General features: G+C 41.5%; 1 protein-coding gene across 9 annotated transcripts in view; it reads left to right on the plus strand.

Annotated features, from left to right (window-relative positions):
* Positions 1-20,779, plus strand: part of POLA1 (DNA polymerase alpha 1, catalytic subunit) — a 538,408-nt gene that overhangs the window by 376,040 nt on the left and 141,589 nt on the right. The gene's annotated exons all lie outside the window — the stretch shown is intronic.

A 20,779-nucleotide genomic window follows, 5' to 3' on the forward strand; every position in this document is an offset into this window, starting at 1 on the left:
TTTTCCAGATTTGCTGCTGATTACACCTGTTGATTTGCAATGGGTGAGATCAGTAGCAATATATGCATGCAACACATGCCATTTTAAGGCCATTCCTGGCATATTAAATCCACTGCATTGGCAAATGGACTTATATTCGACAACACACATTTTGTATGTATTGTCTGATTGTCTTTTCCAATTTTTGCCTGCTCAGTCTTTCCCGCATCATGCTGTCTGCTATACACACTATATAGTATGGTATGTAGAGCCAGTTCTAGAGAAAGTACATATTAAAAAATACACAAGTATCCAACAGGCATCGTACAAGAGAAATGATTGGAATATCACATTGGAATATGATCCATTGTAATGCAGAGTAGCATATATTCAGTAAGTGCAGGACTTGTTTTTTCCACGTTTTTGAATACCATCACACAGCATGGATGTTTCTAGAGTATGTATTACAGAACACGATTTCCACCTTTTTTATATAAATACTCCATATAAGAATCTTTTGTAGTTTTGTCCCAGATACATCCTTTGTTTGGACAACTGCCCCAGTAAATGACGCTGGCAATTGAATTGTTACAAAGTAAGATGAAGGCTGATTGTCAAAGGTCTCGGGACGTTTATAGGAGGAAATCTACTAGTGTCTTTTTGGATTAAATGAATTTCCTCAGTGATGGCTCGTCTCTTAGAATGTTTTCCCATCTTCAACGCTTAGACGTTAATAAAATATCATCTAGAAGCTTTAGTGATGTTAAGGAGCAGGTTTTTTTCACCTCCTTTTGTCTGTGGTGGAACAGCTGCTGATGCGCGAAAAATGTGGTCCGTCATCAAGCCTGCTGGGTCCAAGAGAGTCAGGCGAGATGACTGTGGCTACCCCTGTCTGCTCTGCCAGTCTCTGTTTTCAGTGTAATGAAGAGCAGCGGAACAGTATTCTGTAATTAAGGATTCCATTAAGTTGAAGAAAAGAGCAAATGGGGATGTTTGTTCTCCAGGCTGAAAAAATGTGTCTAGGGTGGAGGTGAAAAGGAGGGGAGGGCAAGGCTGCTGGTGCTGTTAGCGGGAGAGGTGGGTGGAGAGACAAAGTCAGGGCTGTTTGTTGAATTTACTGTTAAGGACTGTTACCATCCTAATTAATCAAGTTAGAAATTACAGCTGTAGTTGGTTTTCCCCCCCAATTCTCGTTATCAATTTTCTTCTCCATTGAGACAAAGCAAATATAAATTTTGTGTTCATTTGTCACTCGTTCTTTGACTTCAGCATCTCTGAAAATAACAATGTAGCACAAAAGACCAGTATTTACCTAGTTGTAATGTGGGTTGCCATGGTGTTTTGCAAATTATTGCAATTATGTTCACCATGCGAGTCGCCCTTGGTAACTGGCGAAAAAACTGATAATCCTGTTTTGAACAAAAGGTCAAATTGCTGAATAGAAAGTCTTGATTAACTAAAAGATGTACAAAGTGGAATTATTTCCTACCATTCAGAAATAGTTCTTGATCGGGTTTGGTTGGGAGGAGGGAAGGGGGTGAATAAGTACATCTGTTGATTACTGAAGTACAAAGCTTTGAAAGGATGTTGCCTTGAGCCTTTCATGTAGTCTTAATGGTGGCTTTTTGTCAAATTTACCCATTTGCTGCATTGAAAAAGGCAGCTGCATTTAAGCTGTGGAGATGGTGCTTTTTCAAGAGTTCAGTACATGGAAAGTTCTCAGCGGTCTGTGCAGTGTACTGGTATCCCCCTAGTATATTAGAACCAACATGCTACGTTTCATCCGTGTGCTTGTGAAGCCCTCTGACTGATGAGCTAATAAAGTGCTCTCGGTGAACGATCTCACATCAGCTGCTCCTCGGCTGGGGACAAAGTTCACTTACAACCTACAGTTACAGTGAAAACTTGAACTACGACTGCTCTACACAAACAGGCATTACCGGAAATATTCTACATGTATTTCACAGATTCATCTGTTTGTAAATGTCAGCATTGTCAGACCTAGACAGGAGTGGATGCGAAAACCCTGCTGCCAACATTACTGGGCCACTGCCAACATCATTTATTCTCAGACTTGTAGATCAGTCTCATTTTACTCTTTGATAATATATCACCCCTGGCAAAATAAAATGTTGAAGACTTTGTTTTTGGTTACTACTTGTATAGCTTTGATTTGAGTAAAATGCTAGTCAACAATTTTTAAATACATCTTTATAGTGGAATAGCTTGTAATCGTTAATGTACAAGCTTGAAAGATAGAAATTATTATATAGTAACCGTATGAAAAATTGTGTATGTGTGTATATATCTTCTCCTCCTCGGGCTTGGCGCACACCGCTTGTCTTTACTTTAGTTTATATTAGTTTTCCATTCGGATCCAGTTAACTTGCAATCTGTTTTGATGGGCTTCTGCTAGTTTTGACAGTGAAGAGCATGCGGCAGAATGTGATATTCCTGCTGTCAAAAATACTGGATAGAGCCCCATAGTGCAAGTATGAACAGATTCATAGTGTATGCACACCATGCAGAGTTTTTGAGGCAGAAGACGCAACAGGAGATTGTTACCTTTGTCGTCTTTCTTGACTTTTTGCACAGCAATTAGTTTTGACAGTGCTGTGCATATGTTAGCAATTTTTAACATTTTATTGCACTGGTTTTCAGTCGCGTTCTAGGTGAAATCTGCCTGAAAAAGATGCCGTGTGCACATTCCCTTAGTGCTAGTTAATTGTCTTATCCATTTCTAAAGTATTATATGGAGTTTATATTTATAATCATTGTTTCCTGCTTTTTTTCCCCAAAATTAGTATTTATTTCTGTAGAAGAAAATTTGCTTGTAATCAGCAGCATGAAATAGAGTCCGAGACCCTGATTCCAGCGGTCACTTGGTCTGCATGCTGTCATTTTATTACCATCACTTTTTTCCTCTGCAGATCTTGCAGTGCTCAGAAAACTGAGCCGTGTACGCCACTGATGAGCTAATATGTACAGTGTACCCAAGAAACTGACAAATGGTTACACAGAGCAGATGTCTAGTAGACATGAGACATCTAGTCCTGTAGTGATAATCTCCTGTTGATAAAACACAAATGTTATTGAAACAACAACATACAACCTGGTAAGAGATACATCCTTGGAATCAAGCTCTCTGCCCCTACATCATGCTACTCAGAATAAACAGGAAATCCTGCTGACAGATTCCCCTTAAAAATGCTTATTTCAAGATTATTCCTTTTAACGCTCCATCAGGTGTATTTTGTTTTATGCATGGCACAAATCCTCATTGTTCTTGTTAGCGAATGTTCCTGTGTAATGCTGAGAACCTTAGCAGCCTATGCACACTAAGCGATCTATACTTTGGTCTTACTGTATAAACAGGCTATTAAGCTACCTCCAGTTGGTAAAGGTTTACTAATCGGTGACTGTATCGTGCCGCCAGTCAGTCCATGGAAACAAACCCTTAGGCTGTGTGCACACGCTGCGGATTCCGCTGCGTTTCCGCAGCGGTTTTGGCCGCTGCGGACACGCAGCAGTTTTAGCTGCGGTGTACAGTACCATTCATTTGAATGGAAAAACAAAAAACGCTGTGCCGACGCTGCGGAAAAAAACGCGCAATTTGCTACGGTTTTGAATCCGCAGAAAGAATTGCATGTCAATTCTTTCTGCGGAAACCGCTGCGGGTTCCTATCTCCACCATTGTGGAGATAGTGAATCCGCAGGACCAAACCGCAGGCAAAACCGCAGATAATCCGCAGGTCTTTGGACCTGCGGATTATCTGCGGTTTTTGCAAAATCCGTGCGGATTAATCCGCAGCGGAATCCGCAGCGTGTGCACACAGCCTTAGTGTGATTTGCTGAGCTTATATATTGCCACAGCTTATTCACTACTGCAGTGTGATCTTTTCTCATCCAGAGCTGCCCAGGTCATGCAATCTTAAAACCTTAACTTATTTTAGAGACACAAGGTTGGCTTGTTTTTCGATTAAGAATAATTGATTTAATAATTTTCCTGCTTTTCCATTAAAGGCATATAGTTTAGAAAGGTCTCAACTAATCAGTTTCATTACATTGCCTTCAAATGGCCTTCTAAGTCGGTAATGTTCTAAAAATTTTGGAGGGCCTGAGAGAGTCGCCTAAAAGCTAAGTAAACCTTTAATGAGTTTTGTGGGTTTACATAGTGCATCACCTAGCAACCTCCAGGCTCAGCCAGTTCCCTTGTCTCCGCTTGGCCCTGTTTACAGTCCATTGAAACCATTATTCAAAAGCACAGAAGAAATTCGGTTTCATTAGCACCATTCTCAAGGACAAAATAATTAAAGTTAAATGAACAAACATTGCCCAGTAATTTTCTGCCCTAGATACTACTTTAACCATTTTCTTGCCAAGATTTTTATTTTACAAAAGTTTTGTAGCCATCATTCTGGTGCATTTGGGTACTATGGTAAATGTGGGATTTTAATTACAGGTCACCAGTTTCTTTAAAAATATATATAACTAGCTGAAGAGCCCGGCGTTGCCTGGGCACAGTAACCAACTGTGGTTAGTTATAACAAATTATAATTATATTGCACATAAAAACATTTCACATCATATATTCAACATTACAGATTTGCAACACAAATTAACTAAACAATTACCCAAGTATTGATAGTATTTTATTTTCAGCTCATTCAAGATTTTTGTTTTTTTCCTTTCGGTGCAAAGATGAACAGATTTTTGGCAGTTCCAACTCTTGAACAGACCACGTAAGGTTGACCATGAGAAAAGCATGGAGATTGCAAATCGATCCCTACTACTTTCAAGGACTGTACCTGAGCATTGTTAATGGACATTGCAAAAAGCAGTTGAACTGGAAACTGGAGGCGTTTAAAATCAAAAAACAAATCAGATGGAATGAGTGGAATTCTTGGAATGAAAATGTCCTCTCCTTTGGCACATCCTATTTCTGAGCTGTGTATCTAACCCTATCCTGTGTGATAATGTCTGCTGAGCTGTGTACCTAATCCTCTCGTGTGATACTTTCTGCTGAGCTGTGTATCTAATTCGATCGTGTTAATGACTGCTCAGCCGTGTATCTAATCCTATCCTGTGTGATACTGACTGCTGAGCAGTGTATCTAATCCTATCCTGTGTGATACTAACTGCTGAGCTGTGTATCTAATCCTCTCCTATGTGATACTAACTGCTGAGCTGTGTATCTATTCCTATCCTGTGTGATACTGACTGCTGAGCCATTTGTCTAATCCTCTCCTCCTGTGTGATACTGTCTGCTGAGCTGTGTATCTAATCCTACCTGTTGGATACTGACTGCTGAGCAGTGTATCTATTCCTATCCTGTGTGATACCGTCTGCTGAGCCGTGTATCTAACCCTGTCCTGTGTGATACTAACTGCTGAGCCATGTACCTAATCCTATCATGTGTGTTAGTGACTGCTGAGCCGTGTATCTAATCCTATCCTGTGTGATACTGACTGCTGAGCCATGTGTCTAATCCTCTCCTGTGTGATACTGACTGCTGAGCCGTGTATCTAATCCTATCTTGTGTGATACTGGGCTCCCCCTGCAGTCTGTGTCAGAGGGTGGTTTGTGTTGGCATGGTAATTGTGTTATTTCCAGCCTTACAGAAGGACAATAACACCATAGAAATAAGAATAATAGGCCAAATTGTTTGGTGAATTGGAACACGCGGGGTTAAAATTTCACCTCACTACATAGCCTATGATGCTCTTGGGGTCCAGACATGTGACTGTGCAAAATTTTGTGGCTGTAGCTGCGATGGTACCGATGCCAATCCCGGACATACACACACACATTGAGCTTTATATATTAAATGAATATGGAAAAGATATGCACCAGTTCTGATCAATTCTGAAGAGAAGAAATTATCCTTTTCAGAAGATGTTAAAATGCCAGGTCCTGGTTACTTTAACCCCTTCCCGACATTTTCAGTATATAAACGTCATGGTCGGGAAGTACTTCCAAACCTATGCAGTGTATATACGTCATGGCTATCTCCCGCACAAAGGAGGCTGTGCTCAGTCTATTGCCCCTGGATGTCAGATGATTCCGACAGTTGACACCTGGCACTTTAACCTGCTAAATGCTGCCATCGCTCGCGATTTCAGCATTTAGCAGGCATGCAGATGGAGGGAGCCCACTCTGCTCTCCTGAGCTAGCAAACTTCCTGGATCATGCTCAGAGCATGGTGTAGCAAGTTTGCCTGTCAATGCAGCACTAACAGTTTGTAAAGCATAGCAAAGCTCCTGCTTTGCTATGCTTTACAAGTGATCAGACTGCAGAAAGTGGAAGTCACGTACTGGGACAAAGTAAAAAAAAAAAATTCTAAATATGGAACCCATAAATAAATATTTTTATGAAGGGAGGAAAAAAAAGTACACATTTGGTATTGCCACATCTGGAACGACCCGACCTACAAAATTGGCCCGCTAGTTAACCCCTTAAGTAAACACTGTAAGAAAAAAAAATAAACTAGGCAAAAAAGGATACTTCATTATCATACACCCGAAGAAAAAGTGATATAAAGAGATCAAAAATACACATGTAAGTATATGGTATTTCTGAAAACGCAATCTTGTCCTGAAAAAAAAAAAGCCACCATACAGCTCCATCAGTGGAAAAATAAAAGTTATAGCTCTCAGACTAAAGCGATGCAAAAATAATTATCGGTTATTTAACCCCTTCACCCACAAGGGTGGTTTGCACGTTTATGACCGGGCCAATTTTTACAATTCTGACCACTGTCCCTTTATGAGGTCATAACTCTGGAACGCTTCCATGGATCCCGGTGATTCTGACATTGTTTTCTCGTGACATATTGTACTTCATGATATTGGTAAAATTTCATTAAAATAACTTGCGTTTATTTGTGGAAAAAAACGGAAATTTGGCAAAAATTTTGAAAATTTCGCAATTTTCCAAATTTGAATTTTTATGCCCTTAAATCACAGAGATACGGCACACAAAAAACTTGATAAGTAACATTTCCCACATGTTTACTTTACATCAGCACAATTTTGGAACCAAAATTTTTTTTTGTTAGGAAGTTATAAGGGTTAAAAATTGACCAGCGATTTCTCATTTTTGCAACACCATTTTATTTTTACGGACCACATCATATTTGAAGCCACTTTGAGGGGTCTATATAATAGAAAATACCCAAAAGTGACACCATTCTAAAAACTGCACCCCTTAAGGTGCTCAAAACCACATTCAAGAAGTTTATTAACCCTTTAGGTGCGTCACAGGAATTATTTGAATATTTAAAAAAAAATGAACATTTAACTTTTTTTCACTAAAAAAATACTTCAGGTTCAATTTTTTTTTATTTTACCAAGGGTAGCAGGAGAAATTGGACTGCAAAAGTTATTGTGCAATTTGTCCTGAGTACGCTGATGCCTGATATGTGGGGAGGAACCACTGTTTCAGTGCATGGCAGAGCTCAGAAGGGAAGGAGCGCCGTTTGACTTTTTCAATGCAAACTTGGCTGGAATTCAGGTTGGACGCCATGTCACATTTGGAGATCCCCTGATGTACCTAAACCACGGAAACCCCCCCCCAATTGACCCCATTTTGGAAAATAGACCTCCCAAGGAACTTATCTAGATGTGTGGTGAGAACTTTGAACCCCCAAGGGCTTCACAGAAGTTTATAACGTACAGCCGTACAATTAAAAAATCATATTTTTTTCCACAAAATGATCGTTTCACCCTCAATTCTTATTTTTCCAAGGGTAACAGGACCCTTAAAGTTATTGTGCAATTTGTCCTGAGTACGCTGATACCCCATATGTAGTTGTAAACGACTATTTGGGCGCATGGCAGAGCTCGGAAGGGAAGCAGCGCCATTTGAAGTTTTTGGCTGGAATTGAGATCGGTCACCATGTTGCGTTTGGAAAGCCCCTGATGTACCAAAATAGTGGAAACCTCCCACAAATGACACCATTTTGGAAACTAGACCCCCCAAGGAACTTATCTAGATGTGTGGTGAGCACTTTGAACCCCCCAGTGCTTCACAGAAGTTTATAATGCCCGTTCGTGAAAATAAATCGTATTTTTTCCACAAACATGATCATTTAGTCCCCAATTTTTTTATTTTCCCAAGGGTACCAGGAGAAATTGGACCCCAAAAGTTGTTTTCCAATTTGCCCTGAGTAGGCTGATACCCCATATGTGGGGGTAAAGCACTGTTTGGGCGCATGGCAGAGCTTGGAAGGGAAGGAGCACCAATTGACTTTTTGAACGCAGAATTGGCTGGAATTGAGATAAGATGCCATGTTGCGTTTGGAGAGCACCTGATGTGCCCAGTGGAAAACCCCCAATTCTAACGCCAACCCTAACCCTAATCTCAGCCCTAATGGGAAAATGGAAATAAATACATTTTTTTAGTTTTATTATTTTTCCCTAACTAAGGGGGTGATAACGGGGGTTTGTTTTACTATTTATGGCGGTTTTTATATTTGGCAGCGGTCACACGCTAAAAGATGCTTTTTATTGTAAAAATAGTTTTTGCATCACCACATATTGAGAGCTATAATTTTTACATATTTTGACCCACCGAGTCATGTGAGGTCTTATTTTTTGCGGGACGAGTTGACGTTTTTATTGGTATAATTTTCGGGCACGTGACATCTTTTGATCGCCTTTTACTCCAATTTTTGGGACGCAGAATGAACAAAAACCAGCGTTTCATGAATTTCTTTTGGGGGGTGCATTTACACCGTTCCGCGTGCGGTAAAATTGATAAAGCGGTTTTATTCATCGGGTCAGTACGGTTACAGCGATACCTCATTTATGTATTTTTTTATGTTTTGGCGCTTTTATGCAATGAAAACCATTCTATATAAAAAATAATTATTTTTGCATCGCTTTATTCTGCGAGCTATAACTTTTTTTTATTTTTTTGCTGATGATGCTGTATGGCGGCTCGTTTTTTGCGGGACAAGATGACGTTTTCAGCATTTCCATGGTTATTTATATGCGTCTTTTTGATCGCGCGTTATTGCACTTTTTGTTCGGTAGTATGATAATAAATCATTATTTTTTGCCTCGTTTTTTATTTTTTAAGGGGTTTGCTAAAGGGGTTAAATAATGGGACAGTTTTATAAGGCGGATCATTACGGACACGGCGATACCAAATATGTGCACTTTTATTTTATTTATTTTTTATTTCCAAAAAATGAATTTATTAGGGAATATTTTTTTTTCTTTATTTATGTATCGATTTATTTTTTTTAAATTATTTTTACAATTTTTTTTTTTTTTTCTTAGGTTGTACCAGGGGGAACATCACTGTCCTGTGACAGATCAGCGATCTGTCACAGGCATAGACGCAGACTTCCTCATGCCTGTGCTTTGCAGGCACTGAGGAAGTCCGCTCCCTGCTGGTCCCCGTCGCCATCTTGGATTCGGGGACCTGCAGGGATGGAGCCCCCCGCAGCAGCGCTGCACATTGCGCTGCTGTGGGGGGCTCGGAAGCACGGAGGGAGCCCCCTCCCTGCCGATGCTTCCCTTTAACCCCCGGTACACTGCAATCGTGTTTGATCGCGGTGTGTAAGGGGTTAACGTGTCGGGGGCGGTCCGTGACCCCCCCTGACACATTGTACCGAATGTCAGCTGTGATAATCAGCTGACACCCGGCCGCGATCAGCGGCGCTCACCACGACGTAATATTCCGTCCATGGGACTTAGTTCCCAGGTCACATGGACGGAATATTACGTCCATTGTAGGAAAGGGGTTAAATAAAACAAACCACACTTTTCCATCGCTTTCTATACTGATTTTTGGGATGCGGAATGAACAAAGACCAGCAATTCAGGGGAGGGGAACGAATTTTATGTCGTTCCACGTGTGGTAAAACTTATACAATAAAAGCTATTTTATGGAAAAAAAAATATTTTTGCATCGCTTTATTCTGAGAGATATAACTTTTATTTTTTCGCTGACGGAGCTGTATGATGGCTTGTTTTTATGCGGGACAAGATGACGTTTTCATTGGTATCATGTTTATATTTGTCTTTTTGATCGCTTATTTATTCAAGTTTTTGTTGGGTGGTATGATGAAAAAGCAGAGTTTTTTGCCTTGTCGTGGGACAGTTTCATAAGTAAGGCATTCCGGACCTGTGTACATTTTATTATTTATATATCTTTTTGCATAAAAATATTTGTGTACAATATATGTGTACATATATACTGTGTGTGTGTGTGTGTGTGTGTGTATATGTGTATGTATGTGTATATATATATATATATATATATATATATATATATTTTAACTGGATTAGGTTTTTCTATTTTTTTTAAGTTAGTCTATGGAAAATGGATGTATTGAATAGCCATTTTTTTTTTACTCCCATTTGTATAGGATCCATTTTATTTTATTATATATTTTTTCTGCTTACTGCAGGTGGAAAACTAAATATTGAACATATACTTCTGGACATGTTAACTTTTAAGTAATCATTGATTTAAAACTGATCCAGTTAGCAAAAAATGGATAATTTTTAGATGGGAGAAAAACGGATGGCTATTTACTGTAACTGATCTATCTATCATAGACTTTTAATGTTAAAAAAAAAACTGATCAAGTTGAAAAACACTTTTTTTCCCTTCACCCATGACAGCACACCTGAGAGGGAGATCCACGCCCCAAGGAAAGGAAACCTACTGAAATAAAATGGCGGCACCTCTACCCCACGAGTTTGTTTCCTGTCCTTTGATGGGAAACTTGTGTTGAATTTTCTCAGTGAAAATGGAATAACAAAATCTTATCCAGCCCTGTCCCGGCGTCCAGAAGAGCAGGCTTACATGCCTGTGACACTGGCTTTCAGGGTCCTGGAATTGCTGTTGACTGGTCCAGAGTTCTGTTGCACGTGGGGGCAGCTGAGACGGAGATGCACTGCGTGTCTCGGACCGACATGCTGCCTACCCCCTGCTCTGTGTGGCATGCTGAAGGTGGCTGGGATGCACAGGTAATGACGGCGCTCTCCGCTGACGTCACTTGCGCAAGGCACGCTGGGAGCAAGCATCACCGACTGGGGCGTGCGGGAAAATAGTGCGTCCTGGTTGGATCTTGCTAGAGGACAGGTTGGGGAGGGACCGACGAAGGCGGACCTGGAGCGCTGTGGTTCCACATTAAAGGGGGCAAACCATAAAGATGGCGCTCACACTTCAGCTCTCCTTCCTGAGGTGCCATGGAGGATCAGGTACAGCAGCAGGCGACTCAGTCAGCAACATGGACACAGCAAAGTTGGCAGCCGTTCAAGTGGCAGGAGTGGCAGCCATCCCAGTCAGAGGAGCAGTGTTTTGGGACTCCTCGGTGTCCAGAGAAGATGCTTTGTGTCCCACAACAGCTTAGGGTACCGTTACACTTAGCGATGCACCAGCGATCCTGACAACGATATGGATCGCTGGTGCATTGCTAAGTGGTCGCTAGTGAGCTGCCACACAGGCAGATCTCACCAGCGACATAGCAGGGGTCGGGGGTCGCTACTTACCTGTCAGACACGGCGATCCTGACGTCCTCACGTCCACGCGTCGCTCGTCAGCGCCACAGGAAGCCCAGCAAGAAGCTGACTACTAGAAATGATCCAGGACGTTCTCGCGCGATCAGCGATAACCAGCGGGGGAGCGGTCGAAGGTAAGTATCAGACATAGCGATATCGCTAGCAATATCGCTGCTACGTCACAAAATCGGTGACGTTACAGCAATATTGCTGGCGATGTCGCCACGTGTAACGGGGGCTTTACAAATCCAGTACTCTTAAAGTGACAGCGGGTGGCAAGTGACCTTCGTCAATATCACCATTTTAAAATGCCTCCTTGTTTTTTGTTTAATCACTAGGAGAGGCCTAACAAAGCTAACGCTAAGAACGGAGCACAGTCTCTGTTATGTAAAACCCTGCTAACTGTACTAGCTGAAAAATATGTTCAGACTGCATACACAAGACAATTAGGGGAGGAGACCCCAGACTTTGCCTCTAACCTTAGATCTGACATCAGGGCTGAGGTTGGAAGGCTCCCTAAAATCCCGATTTAAAAAAAGGGGAAAAAATATCTAAGGAATTATCTTCTGAAAGTGACGTTTCTCTGTTATCAGAAGGGGAATATCACTGTGAATCTTCATCCTCATCGGGCAGTGAAAGGGGCACACCATGTTTTCCGGTGGAAGATACAGATAGGCAATTTAGAGCCGTTAGGTCAACAATAGGCTTAAGAGAAGGTGGCTAAATCACTAGAAGACTTTGTTCAGTGGGTTAGAGCAGAGAAAGAAACGTACCTTTCCTGTTAATAGTAAAATTCAGGCACTCATTAACAAAACATAGAAAAATTTTGAAAAAAAAACCATGCCCTGCCCTCGTCTTCAAAAAGGAGATCCTTTTGAGCAGAAGGACTTTAAAGGTATGGGATAAGGTCCCTAGGATTGATGGGGTTGTATCAAAATCCTCAGAGGTTGGCCTTACCCTTTGCAGATTCTGGGGTACTTGGAGATCCATTAGATAAAAAGCGGATGGATGGCTGAAACACAAAAATCTTTTCAATGATGCCCTGCTGCAAGTGGTGTTGGGGGGGGCCTTTCCCTCTTCATCCAGGCCAGGGAGAATATCTCTTCCAGCGGTTGGATTCTGGACATAATAAGGAAAGGTCTAAACATAGTTTTATCATCTGTTGCATCAGACCTTCGTAGTGACAGGCTCCCAGAAAGTCATCAGAAGAACTGCTAACCCTAGAGATGGAGATCTTGGGCTTGATAGGGTAAGGCCGGGGTCACACTGGCGAGGAATACGGCCGAGTGAGAGGCGCTAAAAGCACGCATTACACACGGACAAATGATTCTCTATGGGGTCCCTCGCACCAGGCGTATATTTCTCCTCCGTATTCTACGCTCCGTGCCAATCGCAGCATGCTGCGATTGTCAGCGTACTACGCCCGTAGTGCGCCAATGCAAGTCTATGGGTGCACAAAGAATACGCATTACACACTGACCACACCTGTGACTTGCGAGAAATACGCACCAGGTGTCTTTTAGCAAAGCCGGCAATTCAGTGCGCTATACAGTAAACTCACACTGACAGTTTTAATAAACAAAAGAATAGATACATACACATAGAATATATATATATATATATATATATATGCATTCTATGTGTCTACATCTATTCTTTGGTTTCTGTTTAGAAACCCTGTCATAGGGCTCCATTATATGTCCATTTTGCAAGCCTGCGAGAAAATCTCGCCATACGGATGCTTACATGCGCAAAATACGCGACCACACCTTGATTACGGATGACATACGGAGCACTGTTTAGGGGCCATACATCCGTAGTACGCATGTAAAATACTGACCGTATTTTGCGTCGGTTAGTGTGACCCCGGCCTAACAGGTTCGGTGTGAGGTTCCTGAGTAAGAAAAGGGAAGGGGACTGTTCATTCCAAGCCATTGTCAATCTGAAGAGCCTCAACCGGTGGATAAAACAAATCAAACCTTCAAGATGGAATCGCGGAGCATGGCCATAAAACTGCTCTTACTCAATTGTTTTTAGTTGTCATCGACTTAAAGTATGCTTATTATCGCATCCCGATTCATCCAGTCCATCAAAGGTACCTGAGAGTGGCCCTGTACGTACATGGGGAAATCAAGCATTACCAATTCAGAGCCCTTCCATTCGGTTTATCACTGGCTCCAAGAATCTTCACATGACAATAGCTGAAATTGCTGCTTACCTTCGCATCCCGTAACACCATTATCGTTCCTTACCTGGACGACTTCTTCATAGTGGGAAAATTGGAGAACCACTATGCAACACAACTGAGAGATGAGTTATTTTAGAAGATCTTAGCTGGATGGTGAACACACAGGTCGCTGCTAAAACCATTAAGTATACAGTCATTCCTGGGCCTCGTTCTAAGATCCGAACTTCGGACTTGTCTTAACCGAGCACAAAATAAACAAGGTTGTAAACCTTGCCTCAGCAGCAATAAAACTGCCAAAAATGACCCTAAGGAAGGCAATGTCCCTATTAGGAATCCTAACATCTGTCAGGACGTAGAGAAAATTTCTGGAATTTTCAGGGAAAGCTTTGGGAAAAAAATGCTCCATTCTTTTCCATTCTAGAGTTTCTGCAGAGGGGGTTTGAGCTAGAGTTGGCTACTAGTACCCTTAAGATTTAGGTTTCAGCATTGGGTGCTTTATGCAATTATGATTTTGTGCCAAAAAATTATCATGGTTCATAAAATCCTGTGATAGATCCAGGGATTCCTCCATAGGAACTAAACCTAGTACTGGAGGCATTGACCAAAGACCCATCGGAGCCTTTACAGGATTTTTCGGCTAAGTATCTTACCCTTAAAGCTATTATATAGGTAGCATTGACCTCAGCCCGCAGTTTGTGATATCCAGGCCCTTCCAATAAACCCTCCCTATGCGCAGGTATATGAGGATAGGGTTATAGTAAGACCTAATCCGGCCTACCTTACCATGGTAGCCTTAAAATTTCATTGGAGTCAAGAGATTGTCCTGCCCTCCTTCTGTAATAACCCTAGGAATCCAGGGGAGGAAAAAGTTTACATGTTAGAAGGACACTATTATGCAGTGTGTGCACGGTGCGTAATTTGCTGCGTTTTTCCCTCACAGAATTGGCCCAAAAACGCTAAGAAATCCTTATACCTGCAAAGTCAATGAGGATTCTGAAGTGCTGTGCATATAATTAGTAATTTTCCTTTCAGGATTTGTGCTGGTTTTAAATCCTCAGCATGTCAATTCTTTGTGCTTTTTTGCTGCGTTTTTCACCTATTGACTTCAGTTGAGTCAGGCAAATATGCAGTAAAAACGCAGGTATAAAAACTTTAGGACTTGCTGAGTTTTTGTGGTTTTACGGACTTCTTAAGGTGTTTCCATGCTGTCTTCTGTGTGACAGTGCGAGAAACATCAGCACGGCGGTTCTGATCTGCAGTAACGTTACTGCTGGCAGATTGTTACCATCGGTCAATGTCACTGTGACCCACAGTAAATAGCTTACTGCAGGTCACCGGCATCGGCTGATGAGACACTACTACTCCCAACAGCTGATAACAGCTGGAGCAAGTGGCTGCTAATGGGCGTAGTCATCAGCCTTCACCTGTGCTCAAAGTAAAAAAAAAAAAAAAAAGTTAAAATGAAGAAATATTGATATAAAAATTAAGAAACACAGTATGTACTTGCCTTACACCTAATCCCTGAAGCCCTTTGTCTCCTGTAAAAAAAAATTAATAAAAAAACATTCACCTTAATGTTTAATCCTCGATGCCCATGTCATCTGGAAAAGAGAAAATTAATAAACCACCATATCCCTCACCTACCCACCGTGTAATCCATAATGTCCTGCAATGATTCGGATCATTTGTAGAGCAGTCACATCAGCTGATGCAACTGCTCTACCCCTCAGCCGACACTCTTGACAGGAATAAGCTTGTAATCACTCCTGATATGTGAGCCGAGCTGCAGTGAGGAAGTTCACCGGAGTTCATCAGCTGATGAGCCCCAGTGACCTCGCTTACAGCACTGCTGCGTGAGAAAGTTCTCACACAGCAGAGGTGCCGTTAAATCAGCGGGGCTCATCAGCTGATGAACTCCAGTGAACTTTCACACCACAGCTCCGCACTACACACTGCAGTAACAATTATCTCCTGTATCAGTGTGTAGCTGGCTGTCCTTGAGAGCAGTCACATCAGTGTCTCCTCTCAAAGTCATCAGGATTGTCATTGGACATTATGGATTATCTCTTCACTTCGGACAGGTGAGGAATATTGTTGTTTTATTATAATTCATTTAGAGGAGGCATTGGCTTCTGTGGTTTGGGCGTTGACATGAATATGGTTTAATTTACATTCAATAAGGAGTCTGTGTCATTATTTCAATTAAATTACTTTATTATGGGCTTGTTTTTTTATAATATCACTATGGGGTTAGTAATGGGGGATGTCTTATAAACGCCTCCATTACTAACTTCTGGGCTTGATGTCAGTTGCCAATACAAAGGTGAAATCAACCTCCCCCAACAACTATCACCTCACTTGCCACCACACCAGGGCAAGTGTAAGGAGCGATGCTAAGTGCAAGATTTGGTGCATCTTATGGAGGCACCTCTTCTAGCATGGCTGAAAGCTGATGTTTTTAGTCTGGCAAGGGGCCAATATCCATGGCCCCTTCCTAGGCTATTAATATCAGCCCACAGCTGTCTGCCTAGCCTTTGCTGGTTATTATAAGGGGACCCTGTGTCTTTTTTTTTTTTTTTTGAGAAGGAGGGGTGGGTACCCCATTTTAATAACCAGGAAATACTAAGTATACAGCTCTGAGCTGATAATAATAGCCTGGGAAGCTCCATGGGTATTACCCCCTTCCCAGACTATAAACATCTGCCCCAGATTCTGCTTTTCCCATGCTGGTTATGAAAATTATGCAGAAGCCCACGCCATTTTTTTACTGAAAAGTAATCATTTAATACATGAACAGTAAGCTACACAAGCACTGTCCTATTTATATATGCTACTGATCTCTTTATTTCTATTCTATGTTTATATATCAATTCTATCTATTTTGACGGGACACGCTGTGGTTTTACGGAACGCAGCAGATGAAATATCAGGTTTTCAAAGACATGGGTGTGTAAAAATTGAACGCCACTTGCATGTTTCAAGTGATGTGCAATTTTTTCTGTTTTTCTCTCACCCCTTGACTTGCATTGGTGAGTTTCGGCCGGTATATGAGGACAATCGCAGCATCTTACGATTCTATATTGTCTGTGTGTGTGTTTAACTCTTTACTTCAATTTACAGGTTTAGTAATGAATCTGCCTGGCTAATACCTCTTCATTACTAAACCAAGGGCTTGGTGTCAGCGACAACTGCTGACACCAACCCCTAATCCCATTACTCTGATGCGACTGCACCTGGGTATCAGGAAAAGCCTTGGCTAAGTGCCAGAATTGGCGCTTCAAATATGATGTGCCATTTCTGTGGTTGAACAAGGAAATTACCCCACAAGACTTTTTTTTTTTTTTTTCTTTTTTTACCTTTTTTCAAATATATTTAGCTCCAAAAAGTATTCATTGCTGTACAAAAATGCAAGAAAAACATGACAAAACTGCACGGTTTTGCCGTAGCGCTTTTTCTGCCAAGAGCTGCAGAAACCTTAGAAATTTCTGCAAGCAAATACTCAATGTGCACACATACCCTAAGAGTACATATCTATAACTAATCAGTGGAGGAAAGCCCTGTCCTTGTTTGTAGCCTTTTAGCGTAGTAGAGAGGGGTATGGGGTATCCAAAAGTACCATTGCAAGATGGGTCAGAGAGGCCTATAGTTTAGCTTACTCTGCAAGTGATTCTCCAGTTCCTGAGGGCATCAAGGCTTATTCCACCAGAGCTATGGCGACCTGGGCAGAAATCGGGAGATATCGATTGATCATATTTGTAATGCCGCTACTTGGTCCTCAATCTCTTTCTTTAGACACTACAGACTGGATCTAACCTCCTCTGCTGACTTAATTTTTGTTAGAAGGGTGCTGCAAGCAGTGGTTCCTCTCTAAGGTTTTTCTTTTCTCCATAAATCTCTCATGAGTGAAGGGAAAACACCAATGTTACTTACCGATAGCTATTTTTAACAGAACCCATGACAGCACCCGTGTATCCTTCCCCTTTTCTCACCATATGGGTGTGCCCTATAGATTGAGTGTTTAATGTATATAATGTTGTTGGAGGTCCTCTTAAGGGCATGTCACACTAAGCGATATCGCTAGCAATATCGCTATAACTTGTGATGTTATAGCGATATTGCTAGCGATATCGCTGTGTCTGATACTTACCTACGACCGGCTCCCCCGCTGGTTATCGCTGATCGCGCGAGAACGTCCAGGACCGTTTCTCGTCGTCTGCTTCCTGCGGCGCTTCCTGCTGTGACGACGAGCGATGCGTGGAGCCGGGCGGGAGGACGCAGGATCGCCTGGTGTGACAGGTAAGTAGCGACCCCCTTCTCCAGCGATGTCGCTGGTGAGATCTGCCTGTGTGGCAGCTCACTAGCGACCACTTAGCGATGTACCAGCGATCCTGACCGCGTCATATCGCTGGTCGGGATCGCTGGTACATCGCTAAGTGTGACAGTACCTCTACGCTCTAACCCAACTGATGCGGGGAGAACTGCCTCCCTTTTATTTTAAAATACAATTGTGGTACCCATTTGTAGGTGAGAAAGTAAATTTACATATTGAGATAATACTCACAAATTAACCCTATACCATGGAAATGTAGGACGTGAAAGGACAACTGCACTTCATGCAGAAACAGCCAATACAAACGCAGTCAAGAAGTCCAATAAAAGCACAATTTTATTCATCATTATGTAGTAAAAAAGCATGGACACAGAATTGCATGGAGACAAGGGGAAAGGGAATACCGCATGCACAAATTGGCAAAAAAGGGGTCGTATGAAGCACAAAAACCACCCACCGAAACCCAGGTTGGCCCACCTACACTCGATCACATTGATCAATTATGTATAGGCAGTAGGGTGACCGCAAAAAATCGATGTCGGAATTTTGTCCGTCTGGACCCCACAAAACGATTCCCCTTTCCAGATATTGAGAGAGCCAAAATTTGAGCTCGATCAAACGACGTTAACCCGTGCCGCTCGTCGCTCAAAGTTTGAAAAAATCCAAATTGAGGTATTTTAAGATTTAGGTATGTTGCATAGTCTGTTAGACTATAAAGAATGTGACAACAACATTGCAGAAATAGCCCTGACCAAATTTTCGAACCATTTGTGGTATTTGAATGCAGAGTTGGTGGTATTATCGTTTTTTGATCCCACCATTACAGACAATGAAAAGTTGTTAATGGCTAATAAATTGCTCAGTAGCACAGATGAACCATCAGAGCACGCTAGGGTTGTAAATCCAAAAGTTAGGAAAGAAAAATTAAAAGAGGTAGGAAGTAACCGACTTTAACGACCTTCTGACAAAAGATGAAGAACAAAAGCTATATGTCCTGCAAGTTGTAAGCAAATGCCGAGCATTATATCCTGACGTTTCAAAAACTACTTTAACAAAAGCTCTAGAATAGATTAGATAACTATGTAAAATTATCAACTCATGTAGGTTAGCGTGCTCTGATGGTTCATCTGTGCTACTGAGCAATTTATTAGCCATTAACAACTTTTCATTGTCTGTAATGGTGGGATCAAAAAACGATAATCCCACCAACTCTGCATTCAAATACCACAAATGGTTCGAAAATTTGGTCAGGGCTATTTCTGCAATGTTGTTGTCACATTCTTTATAGTCTAACAGACGATGCAAAATACCTAAATCTTAAAATACCTCAATTTGGATTTTTTCAAACTTTGAGCGACGAGCGGCACGGGTTAACGTCGTTTGATCGAGCTCAAATTTTGGCGCTCTCAATATCGGGGAATCGTTTTGTGGGGTCCAGACGTACAAGATTCTGACATTTTTTTCCCCCCCATATGAGATCCGGTCACCCTAATAGGCAGTCAAGGAAAATTGTATATGACACACAACCGGTGATCCTAGAAAAATGAAATGTCATAGAATAGAGAGCAAGTGCTCAAAAAAGGACCAGTTAATGTGACCTATAGCATATAGTCACAGTCAATCATATAACAAATGCTGATATTTAAACTATACATGAGGGGGCCTTAGGCATGTAGCCTTACCTGAGCGCTGTATGTGAGAGTGCTGACGGCCTACCCCGACGCGCGTTTCGGAGCGCTGTGCTCCTTCCTCAGGGGGCTCCCCCTCATGTATAGTTTAAATATCAGCATTTGCTATATGATTGACTGTGACTATATGCCATAGGGCTCATTAACTGGTCCTTTTTTGAGCACTTGCTCTCTATTCTATAACACGTCATTTTTCTAGGATCACCGGTTGTGTGTCATATACAATTTTCCTTGACTGCCTATACATAATTGATCAATGTGATCGAGTGTAGGTGGGCAAACCTGGGTTTCTGTGGGTGGGTTTTGTGCTTCATACGGCCCCTTTTTTGCCAATTTGTGCATGCGGTATTCCCTTTCCCCTTGTCTCCATGCAATTCTGTGTCCATGCTTTTTTACTACATAATGATGAATAAAATTGTGCTTTTATTGGACTTCTTGACTGCGTTTGTATTGGCTGGTTCCCTTTTATTTTAGTAGGTTTCCTGTACTTGATGGGTAGATCCCTCTCTCAGGTGTGCCGTCATGGTTTCTGGAAATACCGGCTAACTTTAAGTAACCTTGGTGTTTCAAGAGGACAGCGCTTCTGTCTGCACAACTTTTTTGTCAACGGATTGCTGCTGGATCCATTCTAACTGATTACTGGACATGTGAACCTAGCTTTAGAAATCAACTTGCCTTTTTATCTGATTTGTTTCTAGCACAGCAGACAGGTAGCTAAAAAATAAATTGGTCACTTTATGTAAGGTTAATAGAAAACCGCTGTAACAAATAGCATAAAATAAATATCTAAGGCGTGTGTATATATAGGCTGTTAATATTTTTTCACAATCAATATAAGGTCTCTTTACTCTCTTAAATTGGTACATTTTTACAATTAATGAGTTATAGTCCGACATTGGTGAACCGAGAATACCAGATAGGAATCGCAAACAACCCTAAATGAGAACTGAATAGGTTTGTGATAAACAAGAAAAGACCTTTTAAAGGTAATTATAACAGAGCAGGAGGTGATAGATTGCCCTCCCTAGAATTAGCTGGAGCATTGGTAGATTTGTTTGAGATATTACCGTTATAT

Source organism: Dendrobates tinctorius, unplaced genomic scaffold (genome assembly GCF_039654945.1).
Source record: "Dendrobates tinctorius isolate UK_male_01 unplaced genomic scaffold, ASM3965494v1 ptg000016l, whole genome shotgun sequence".
NCBI lineage: Eukaryota > Metazoa > Chordata > Amphibia > Anura > Dendrobatidae > Dendrobates > Dendrobates tinctorius.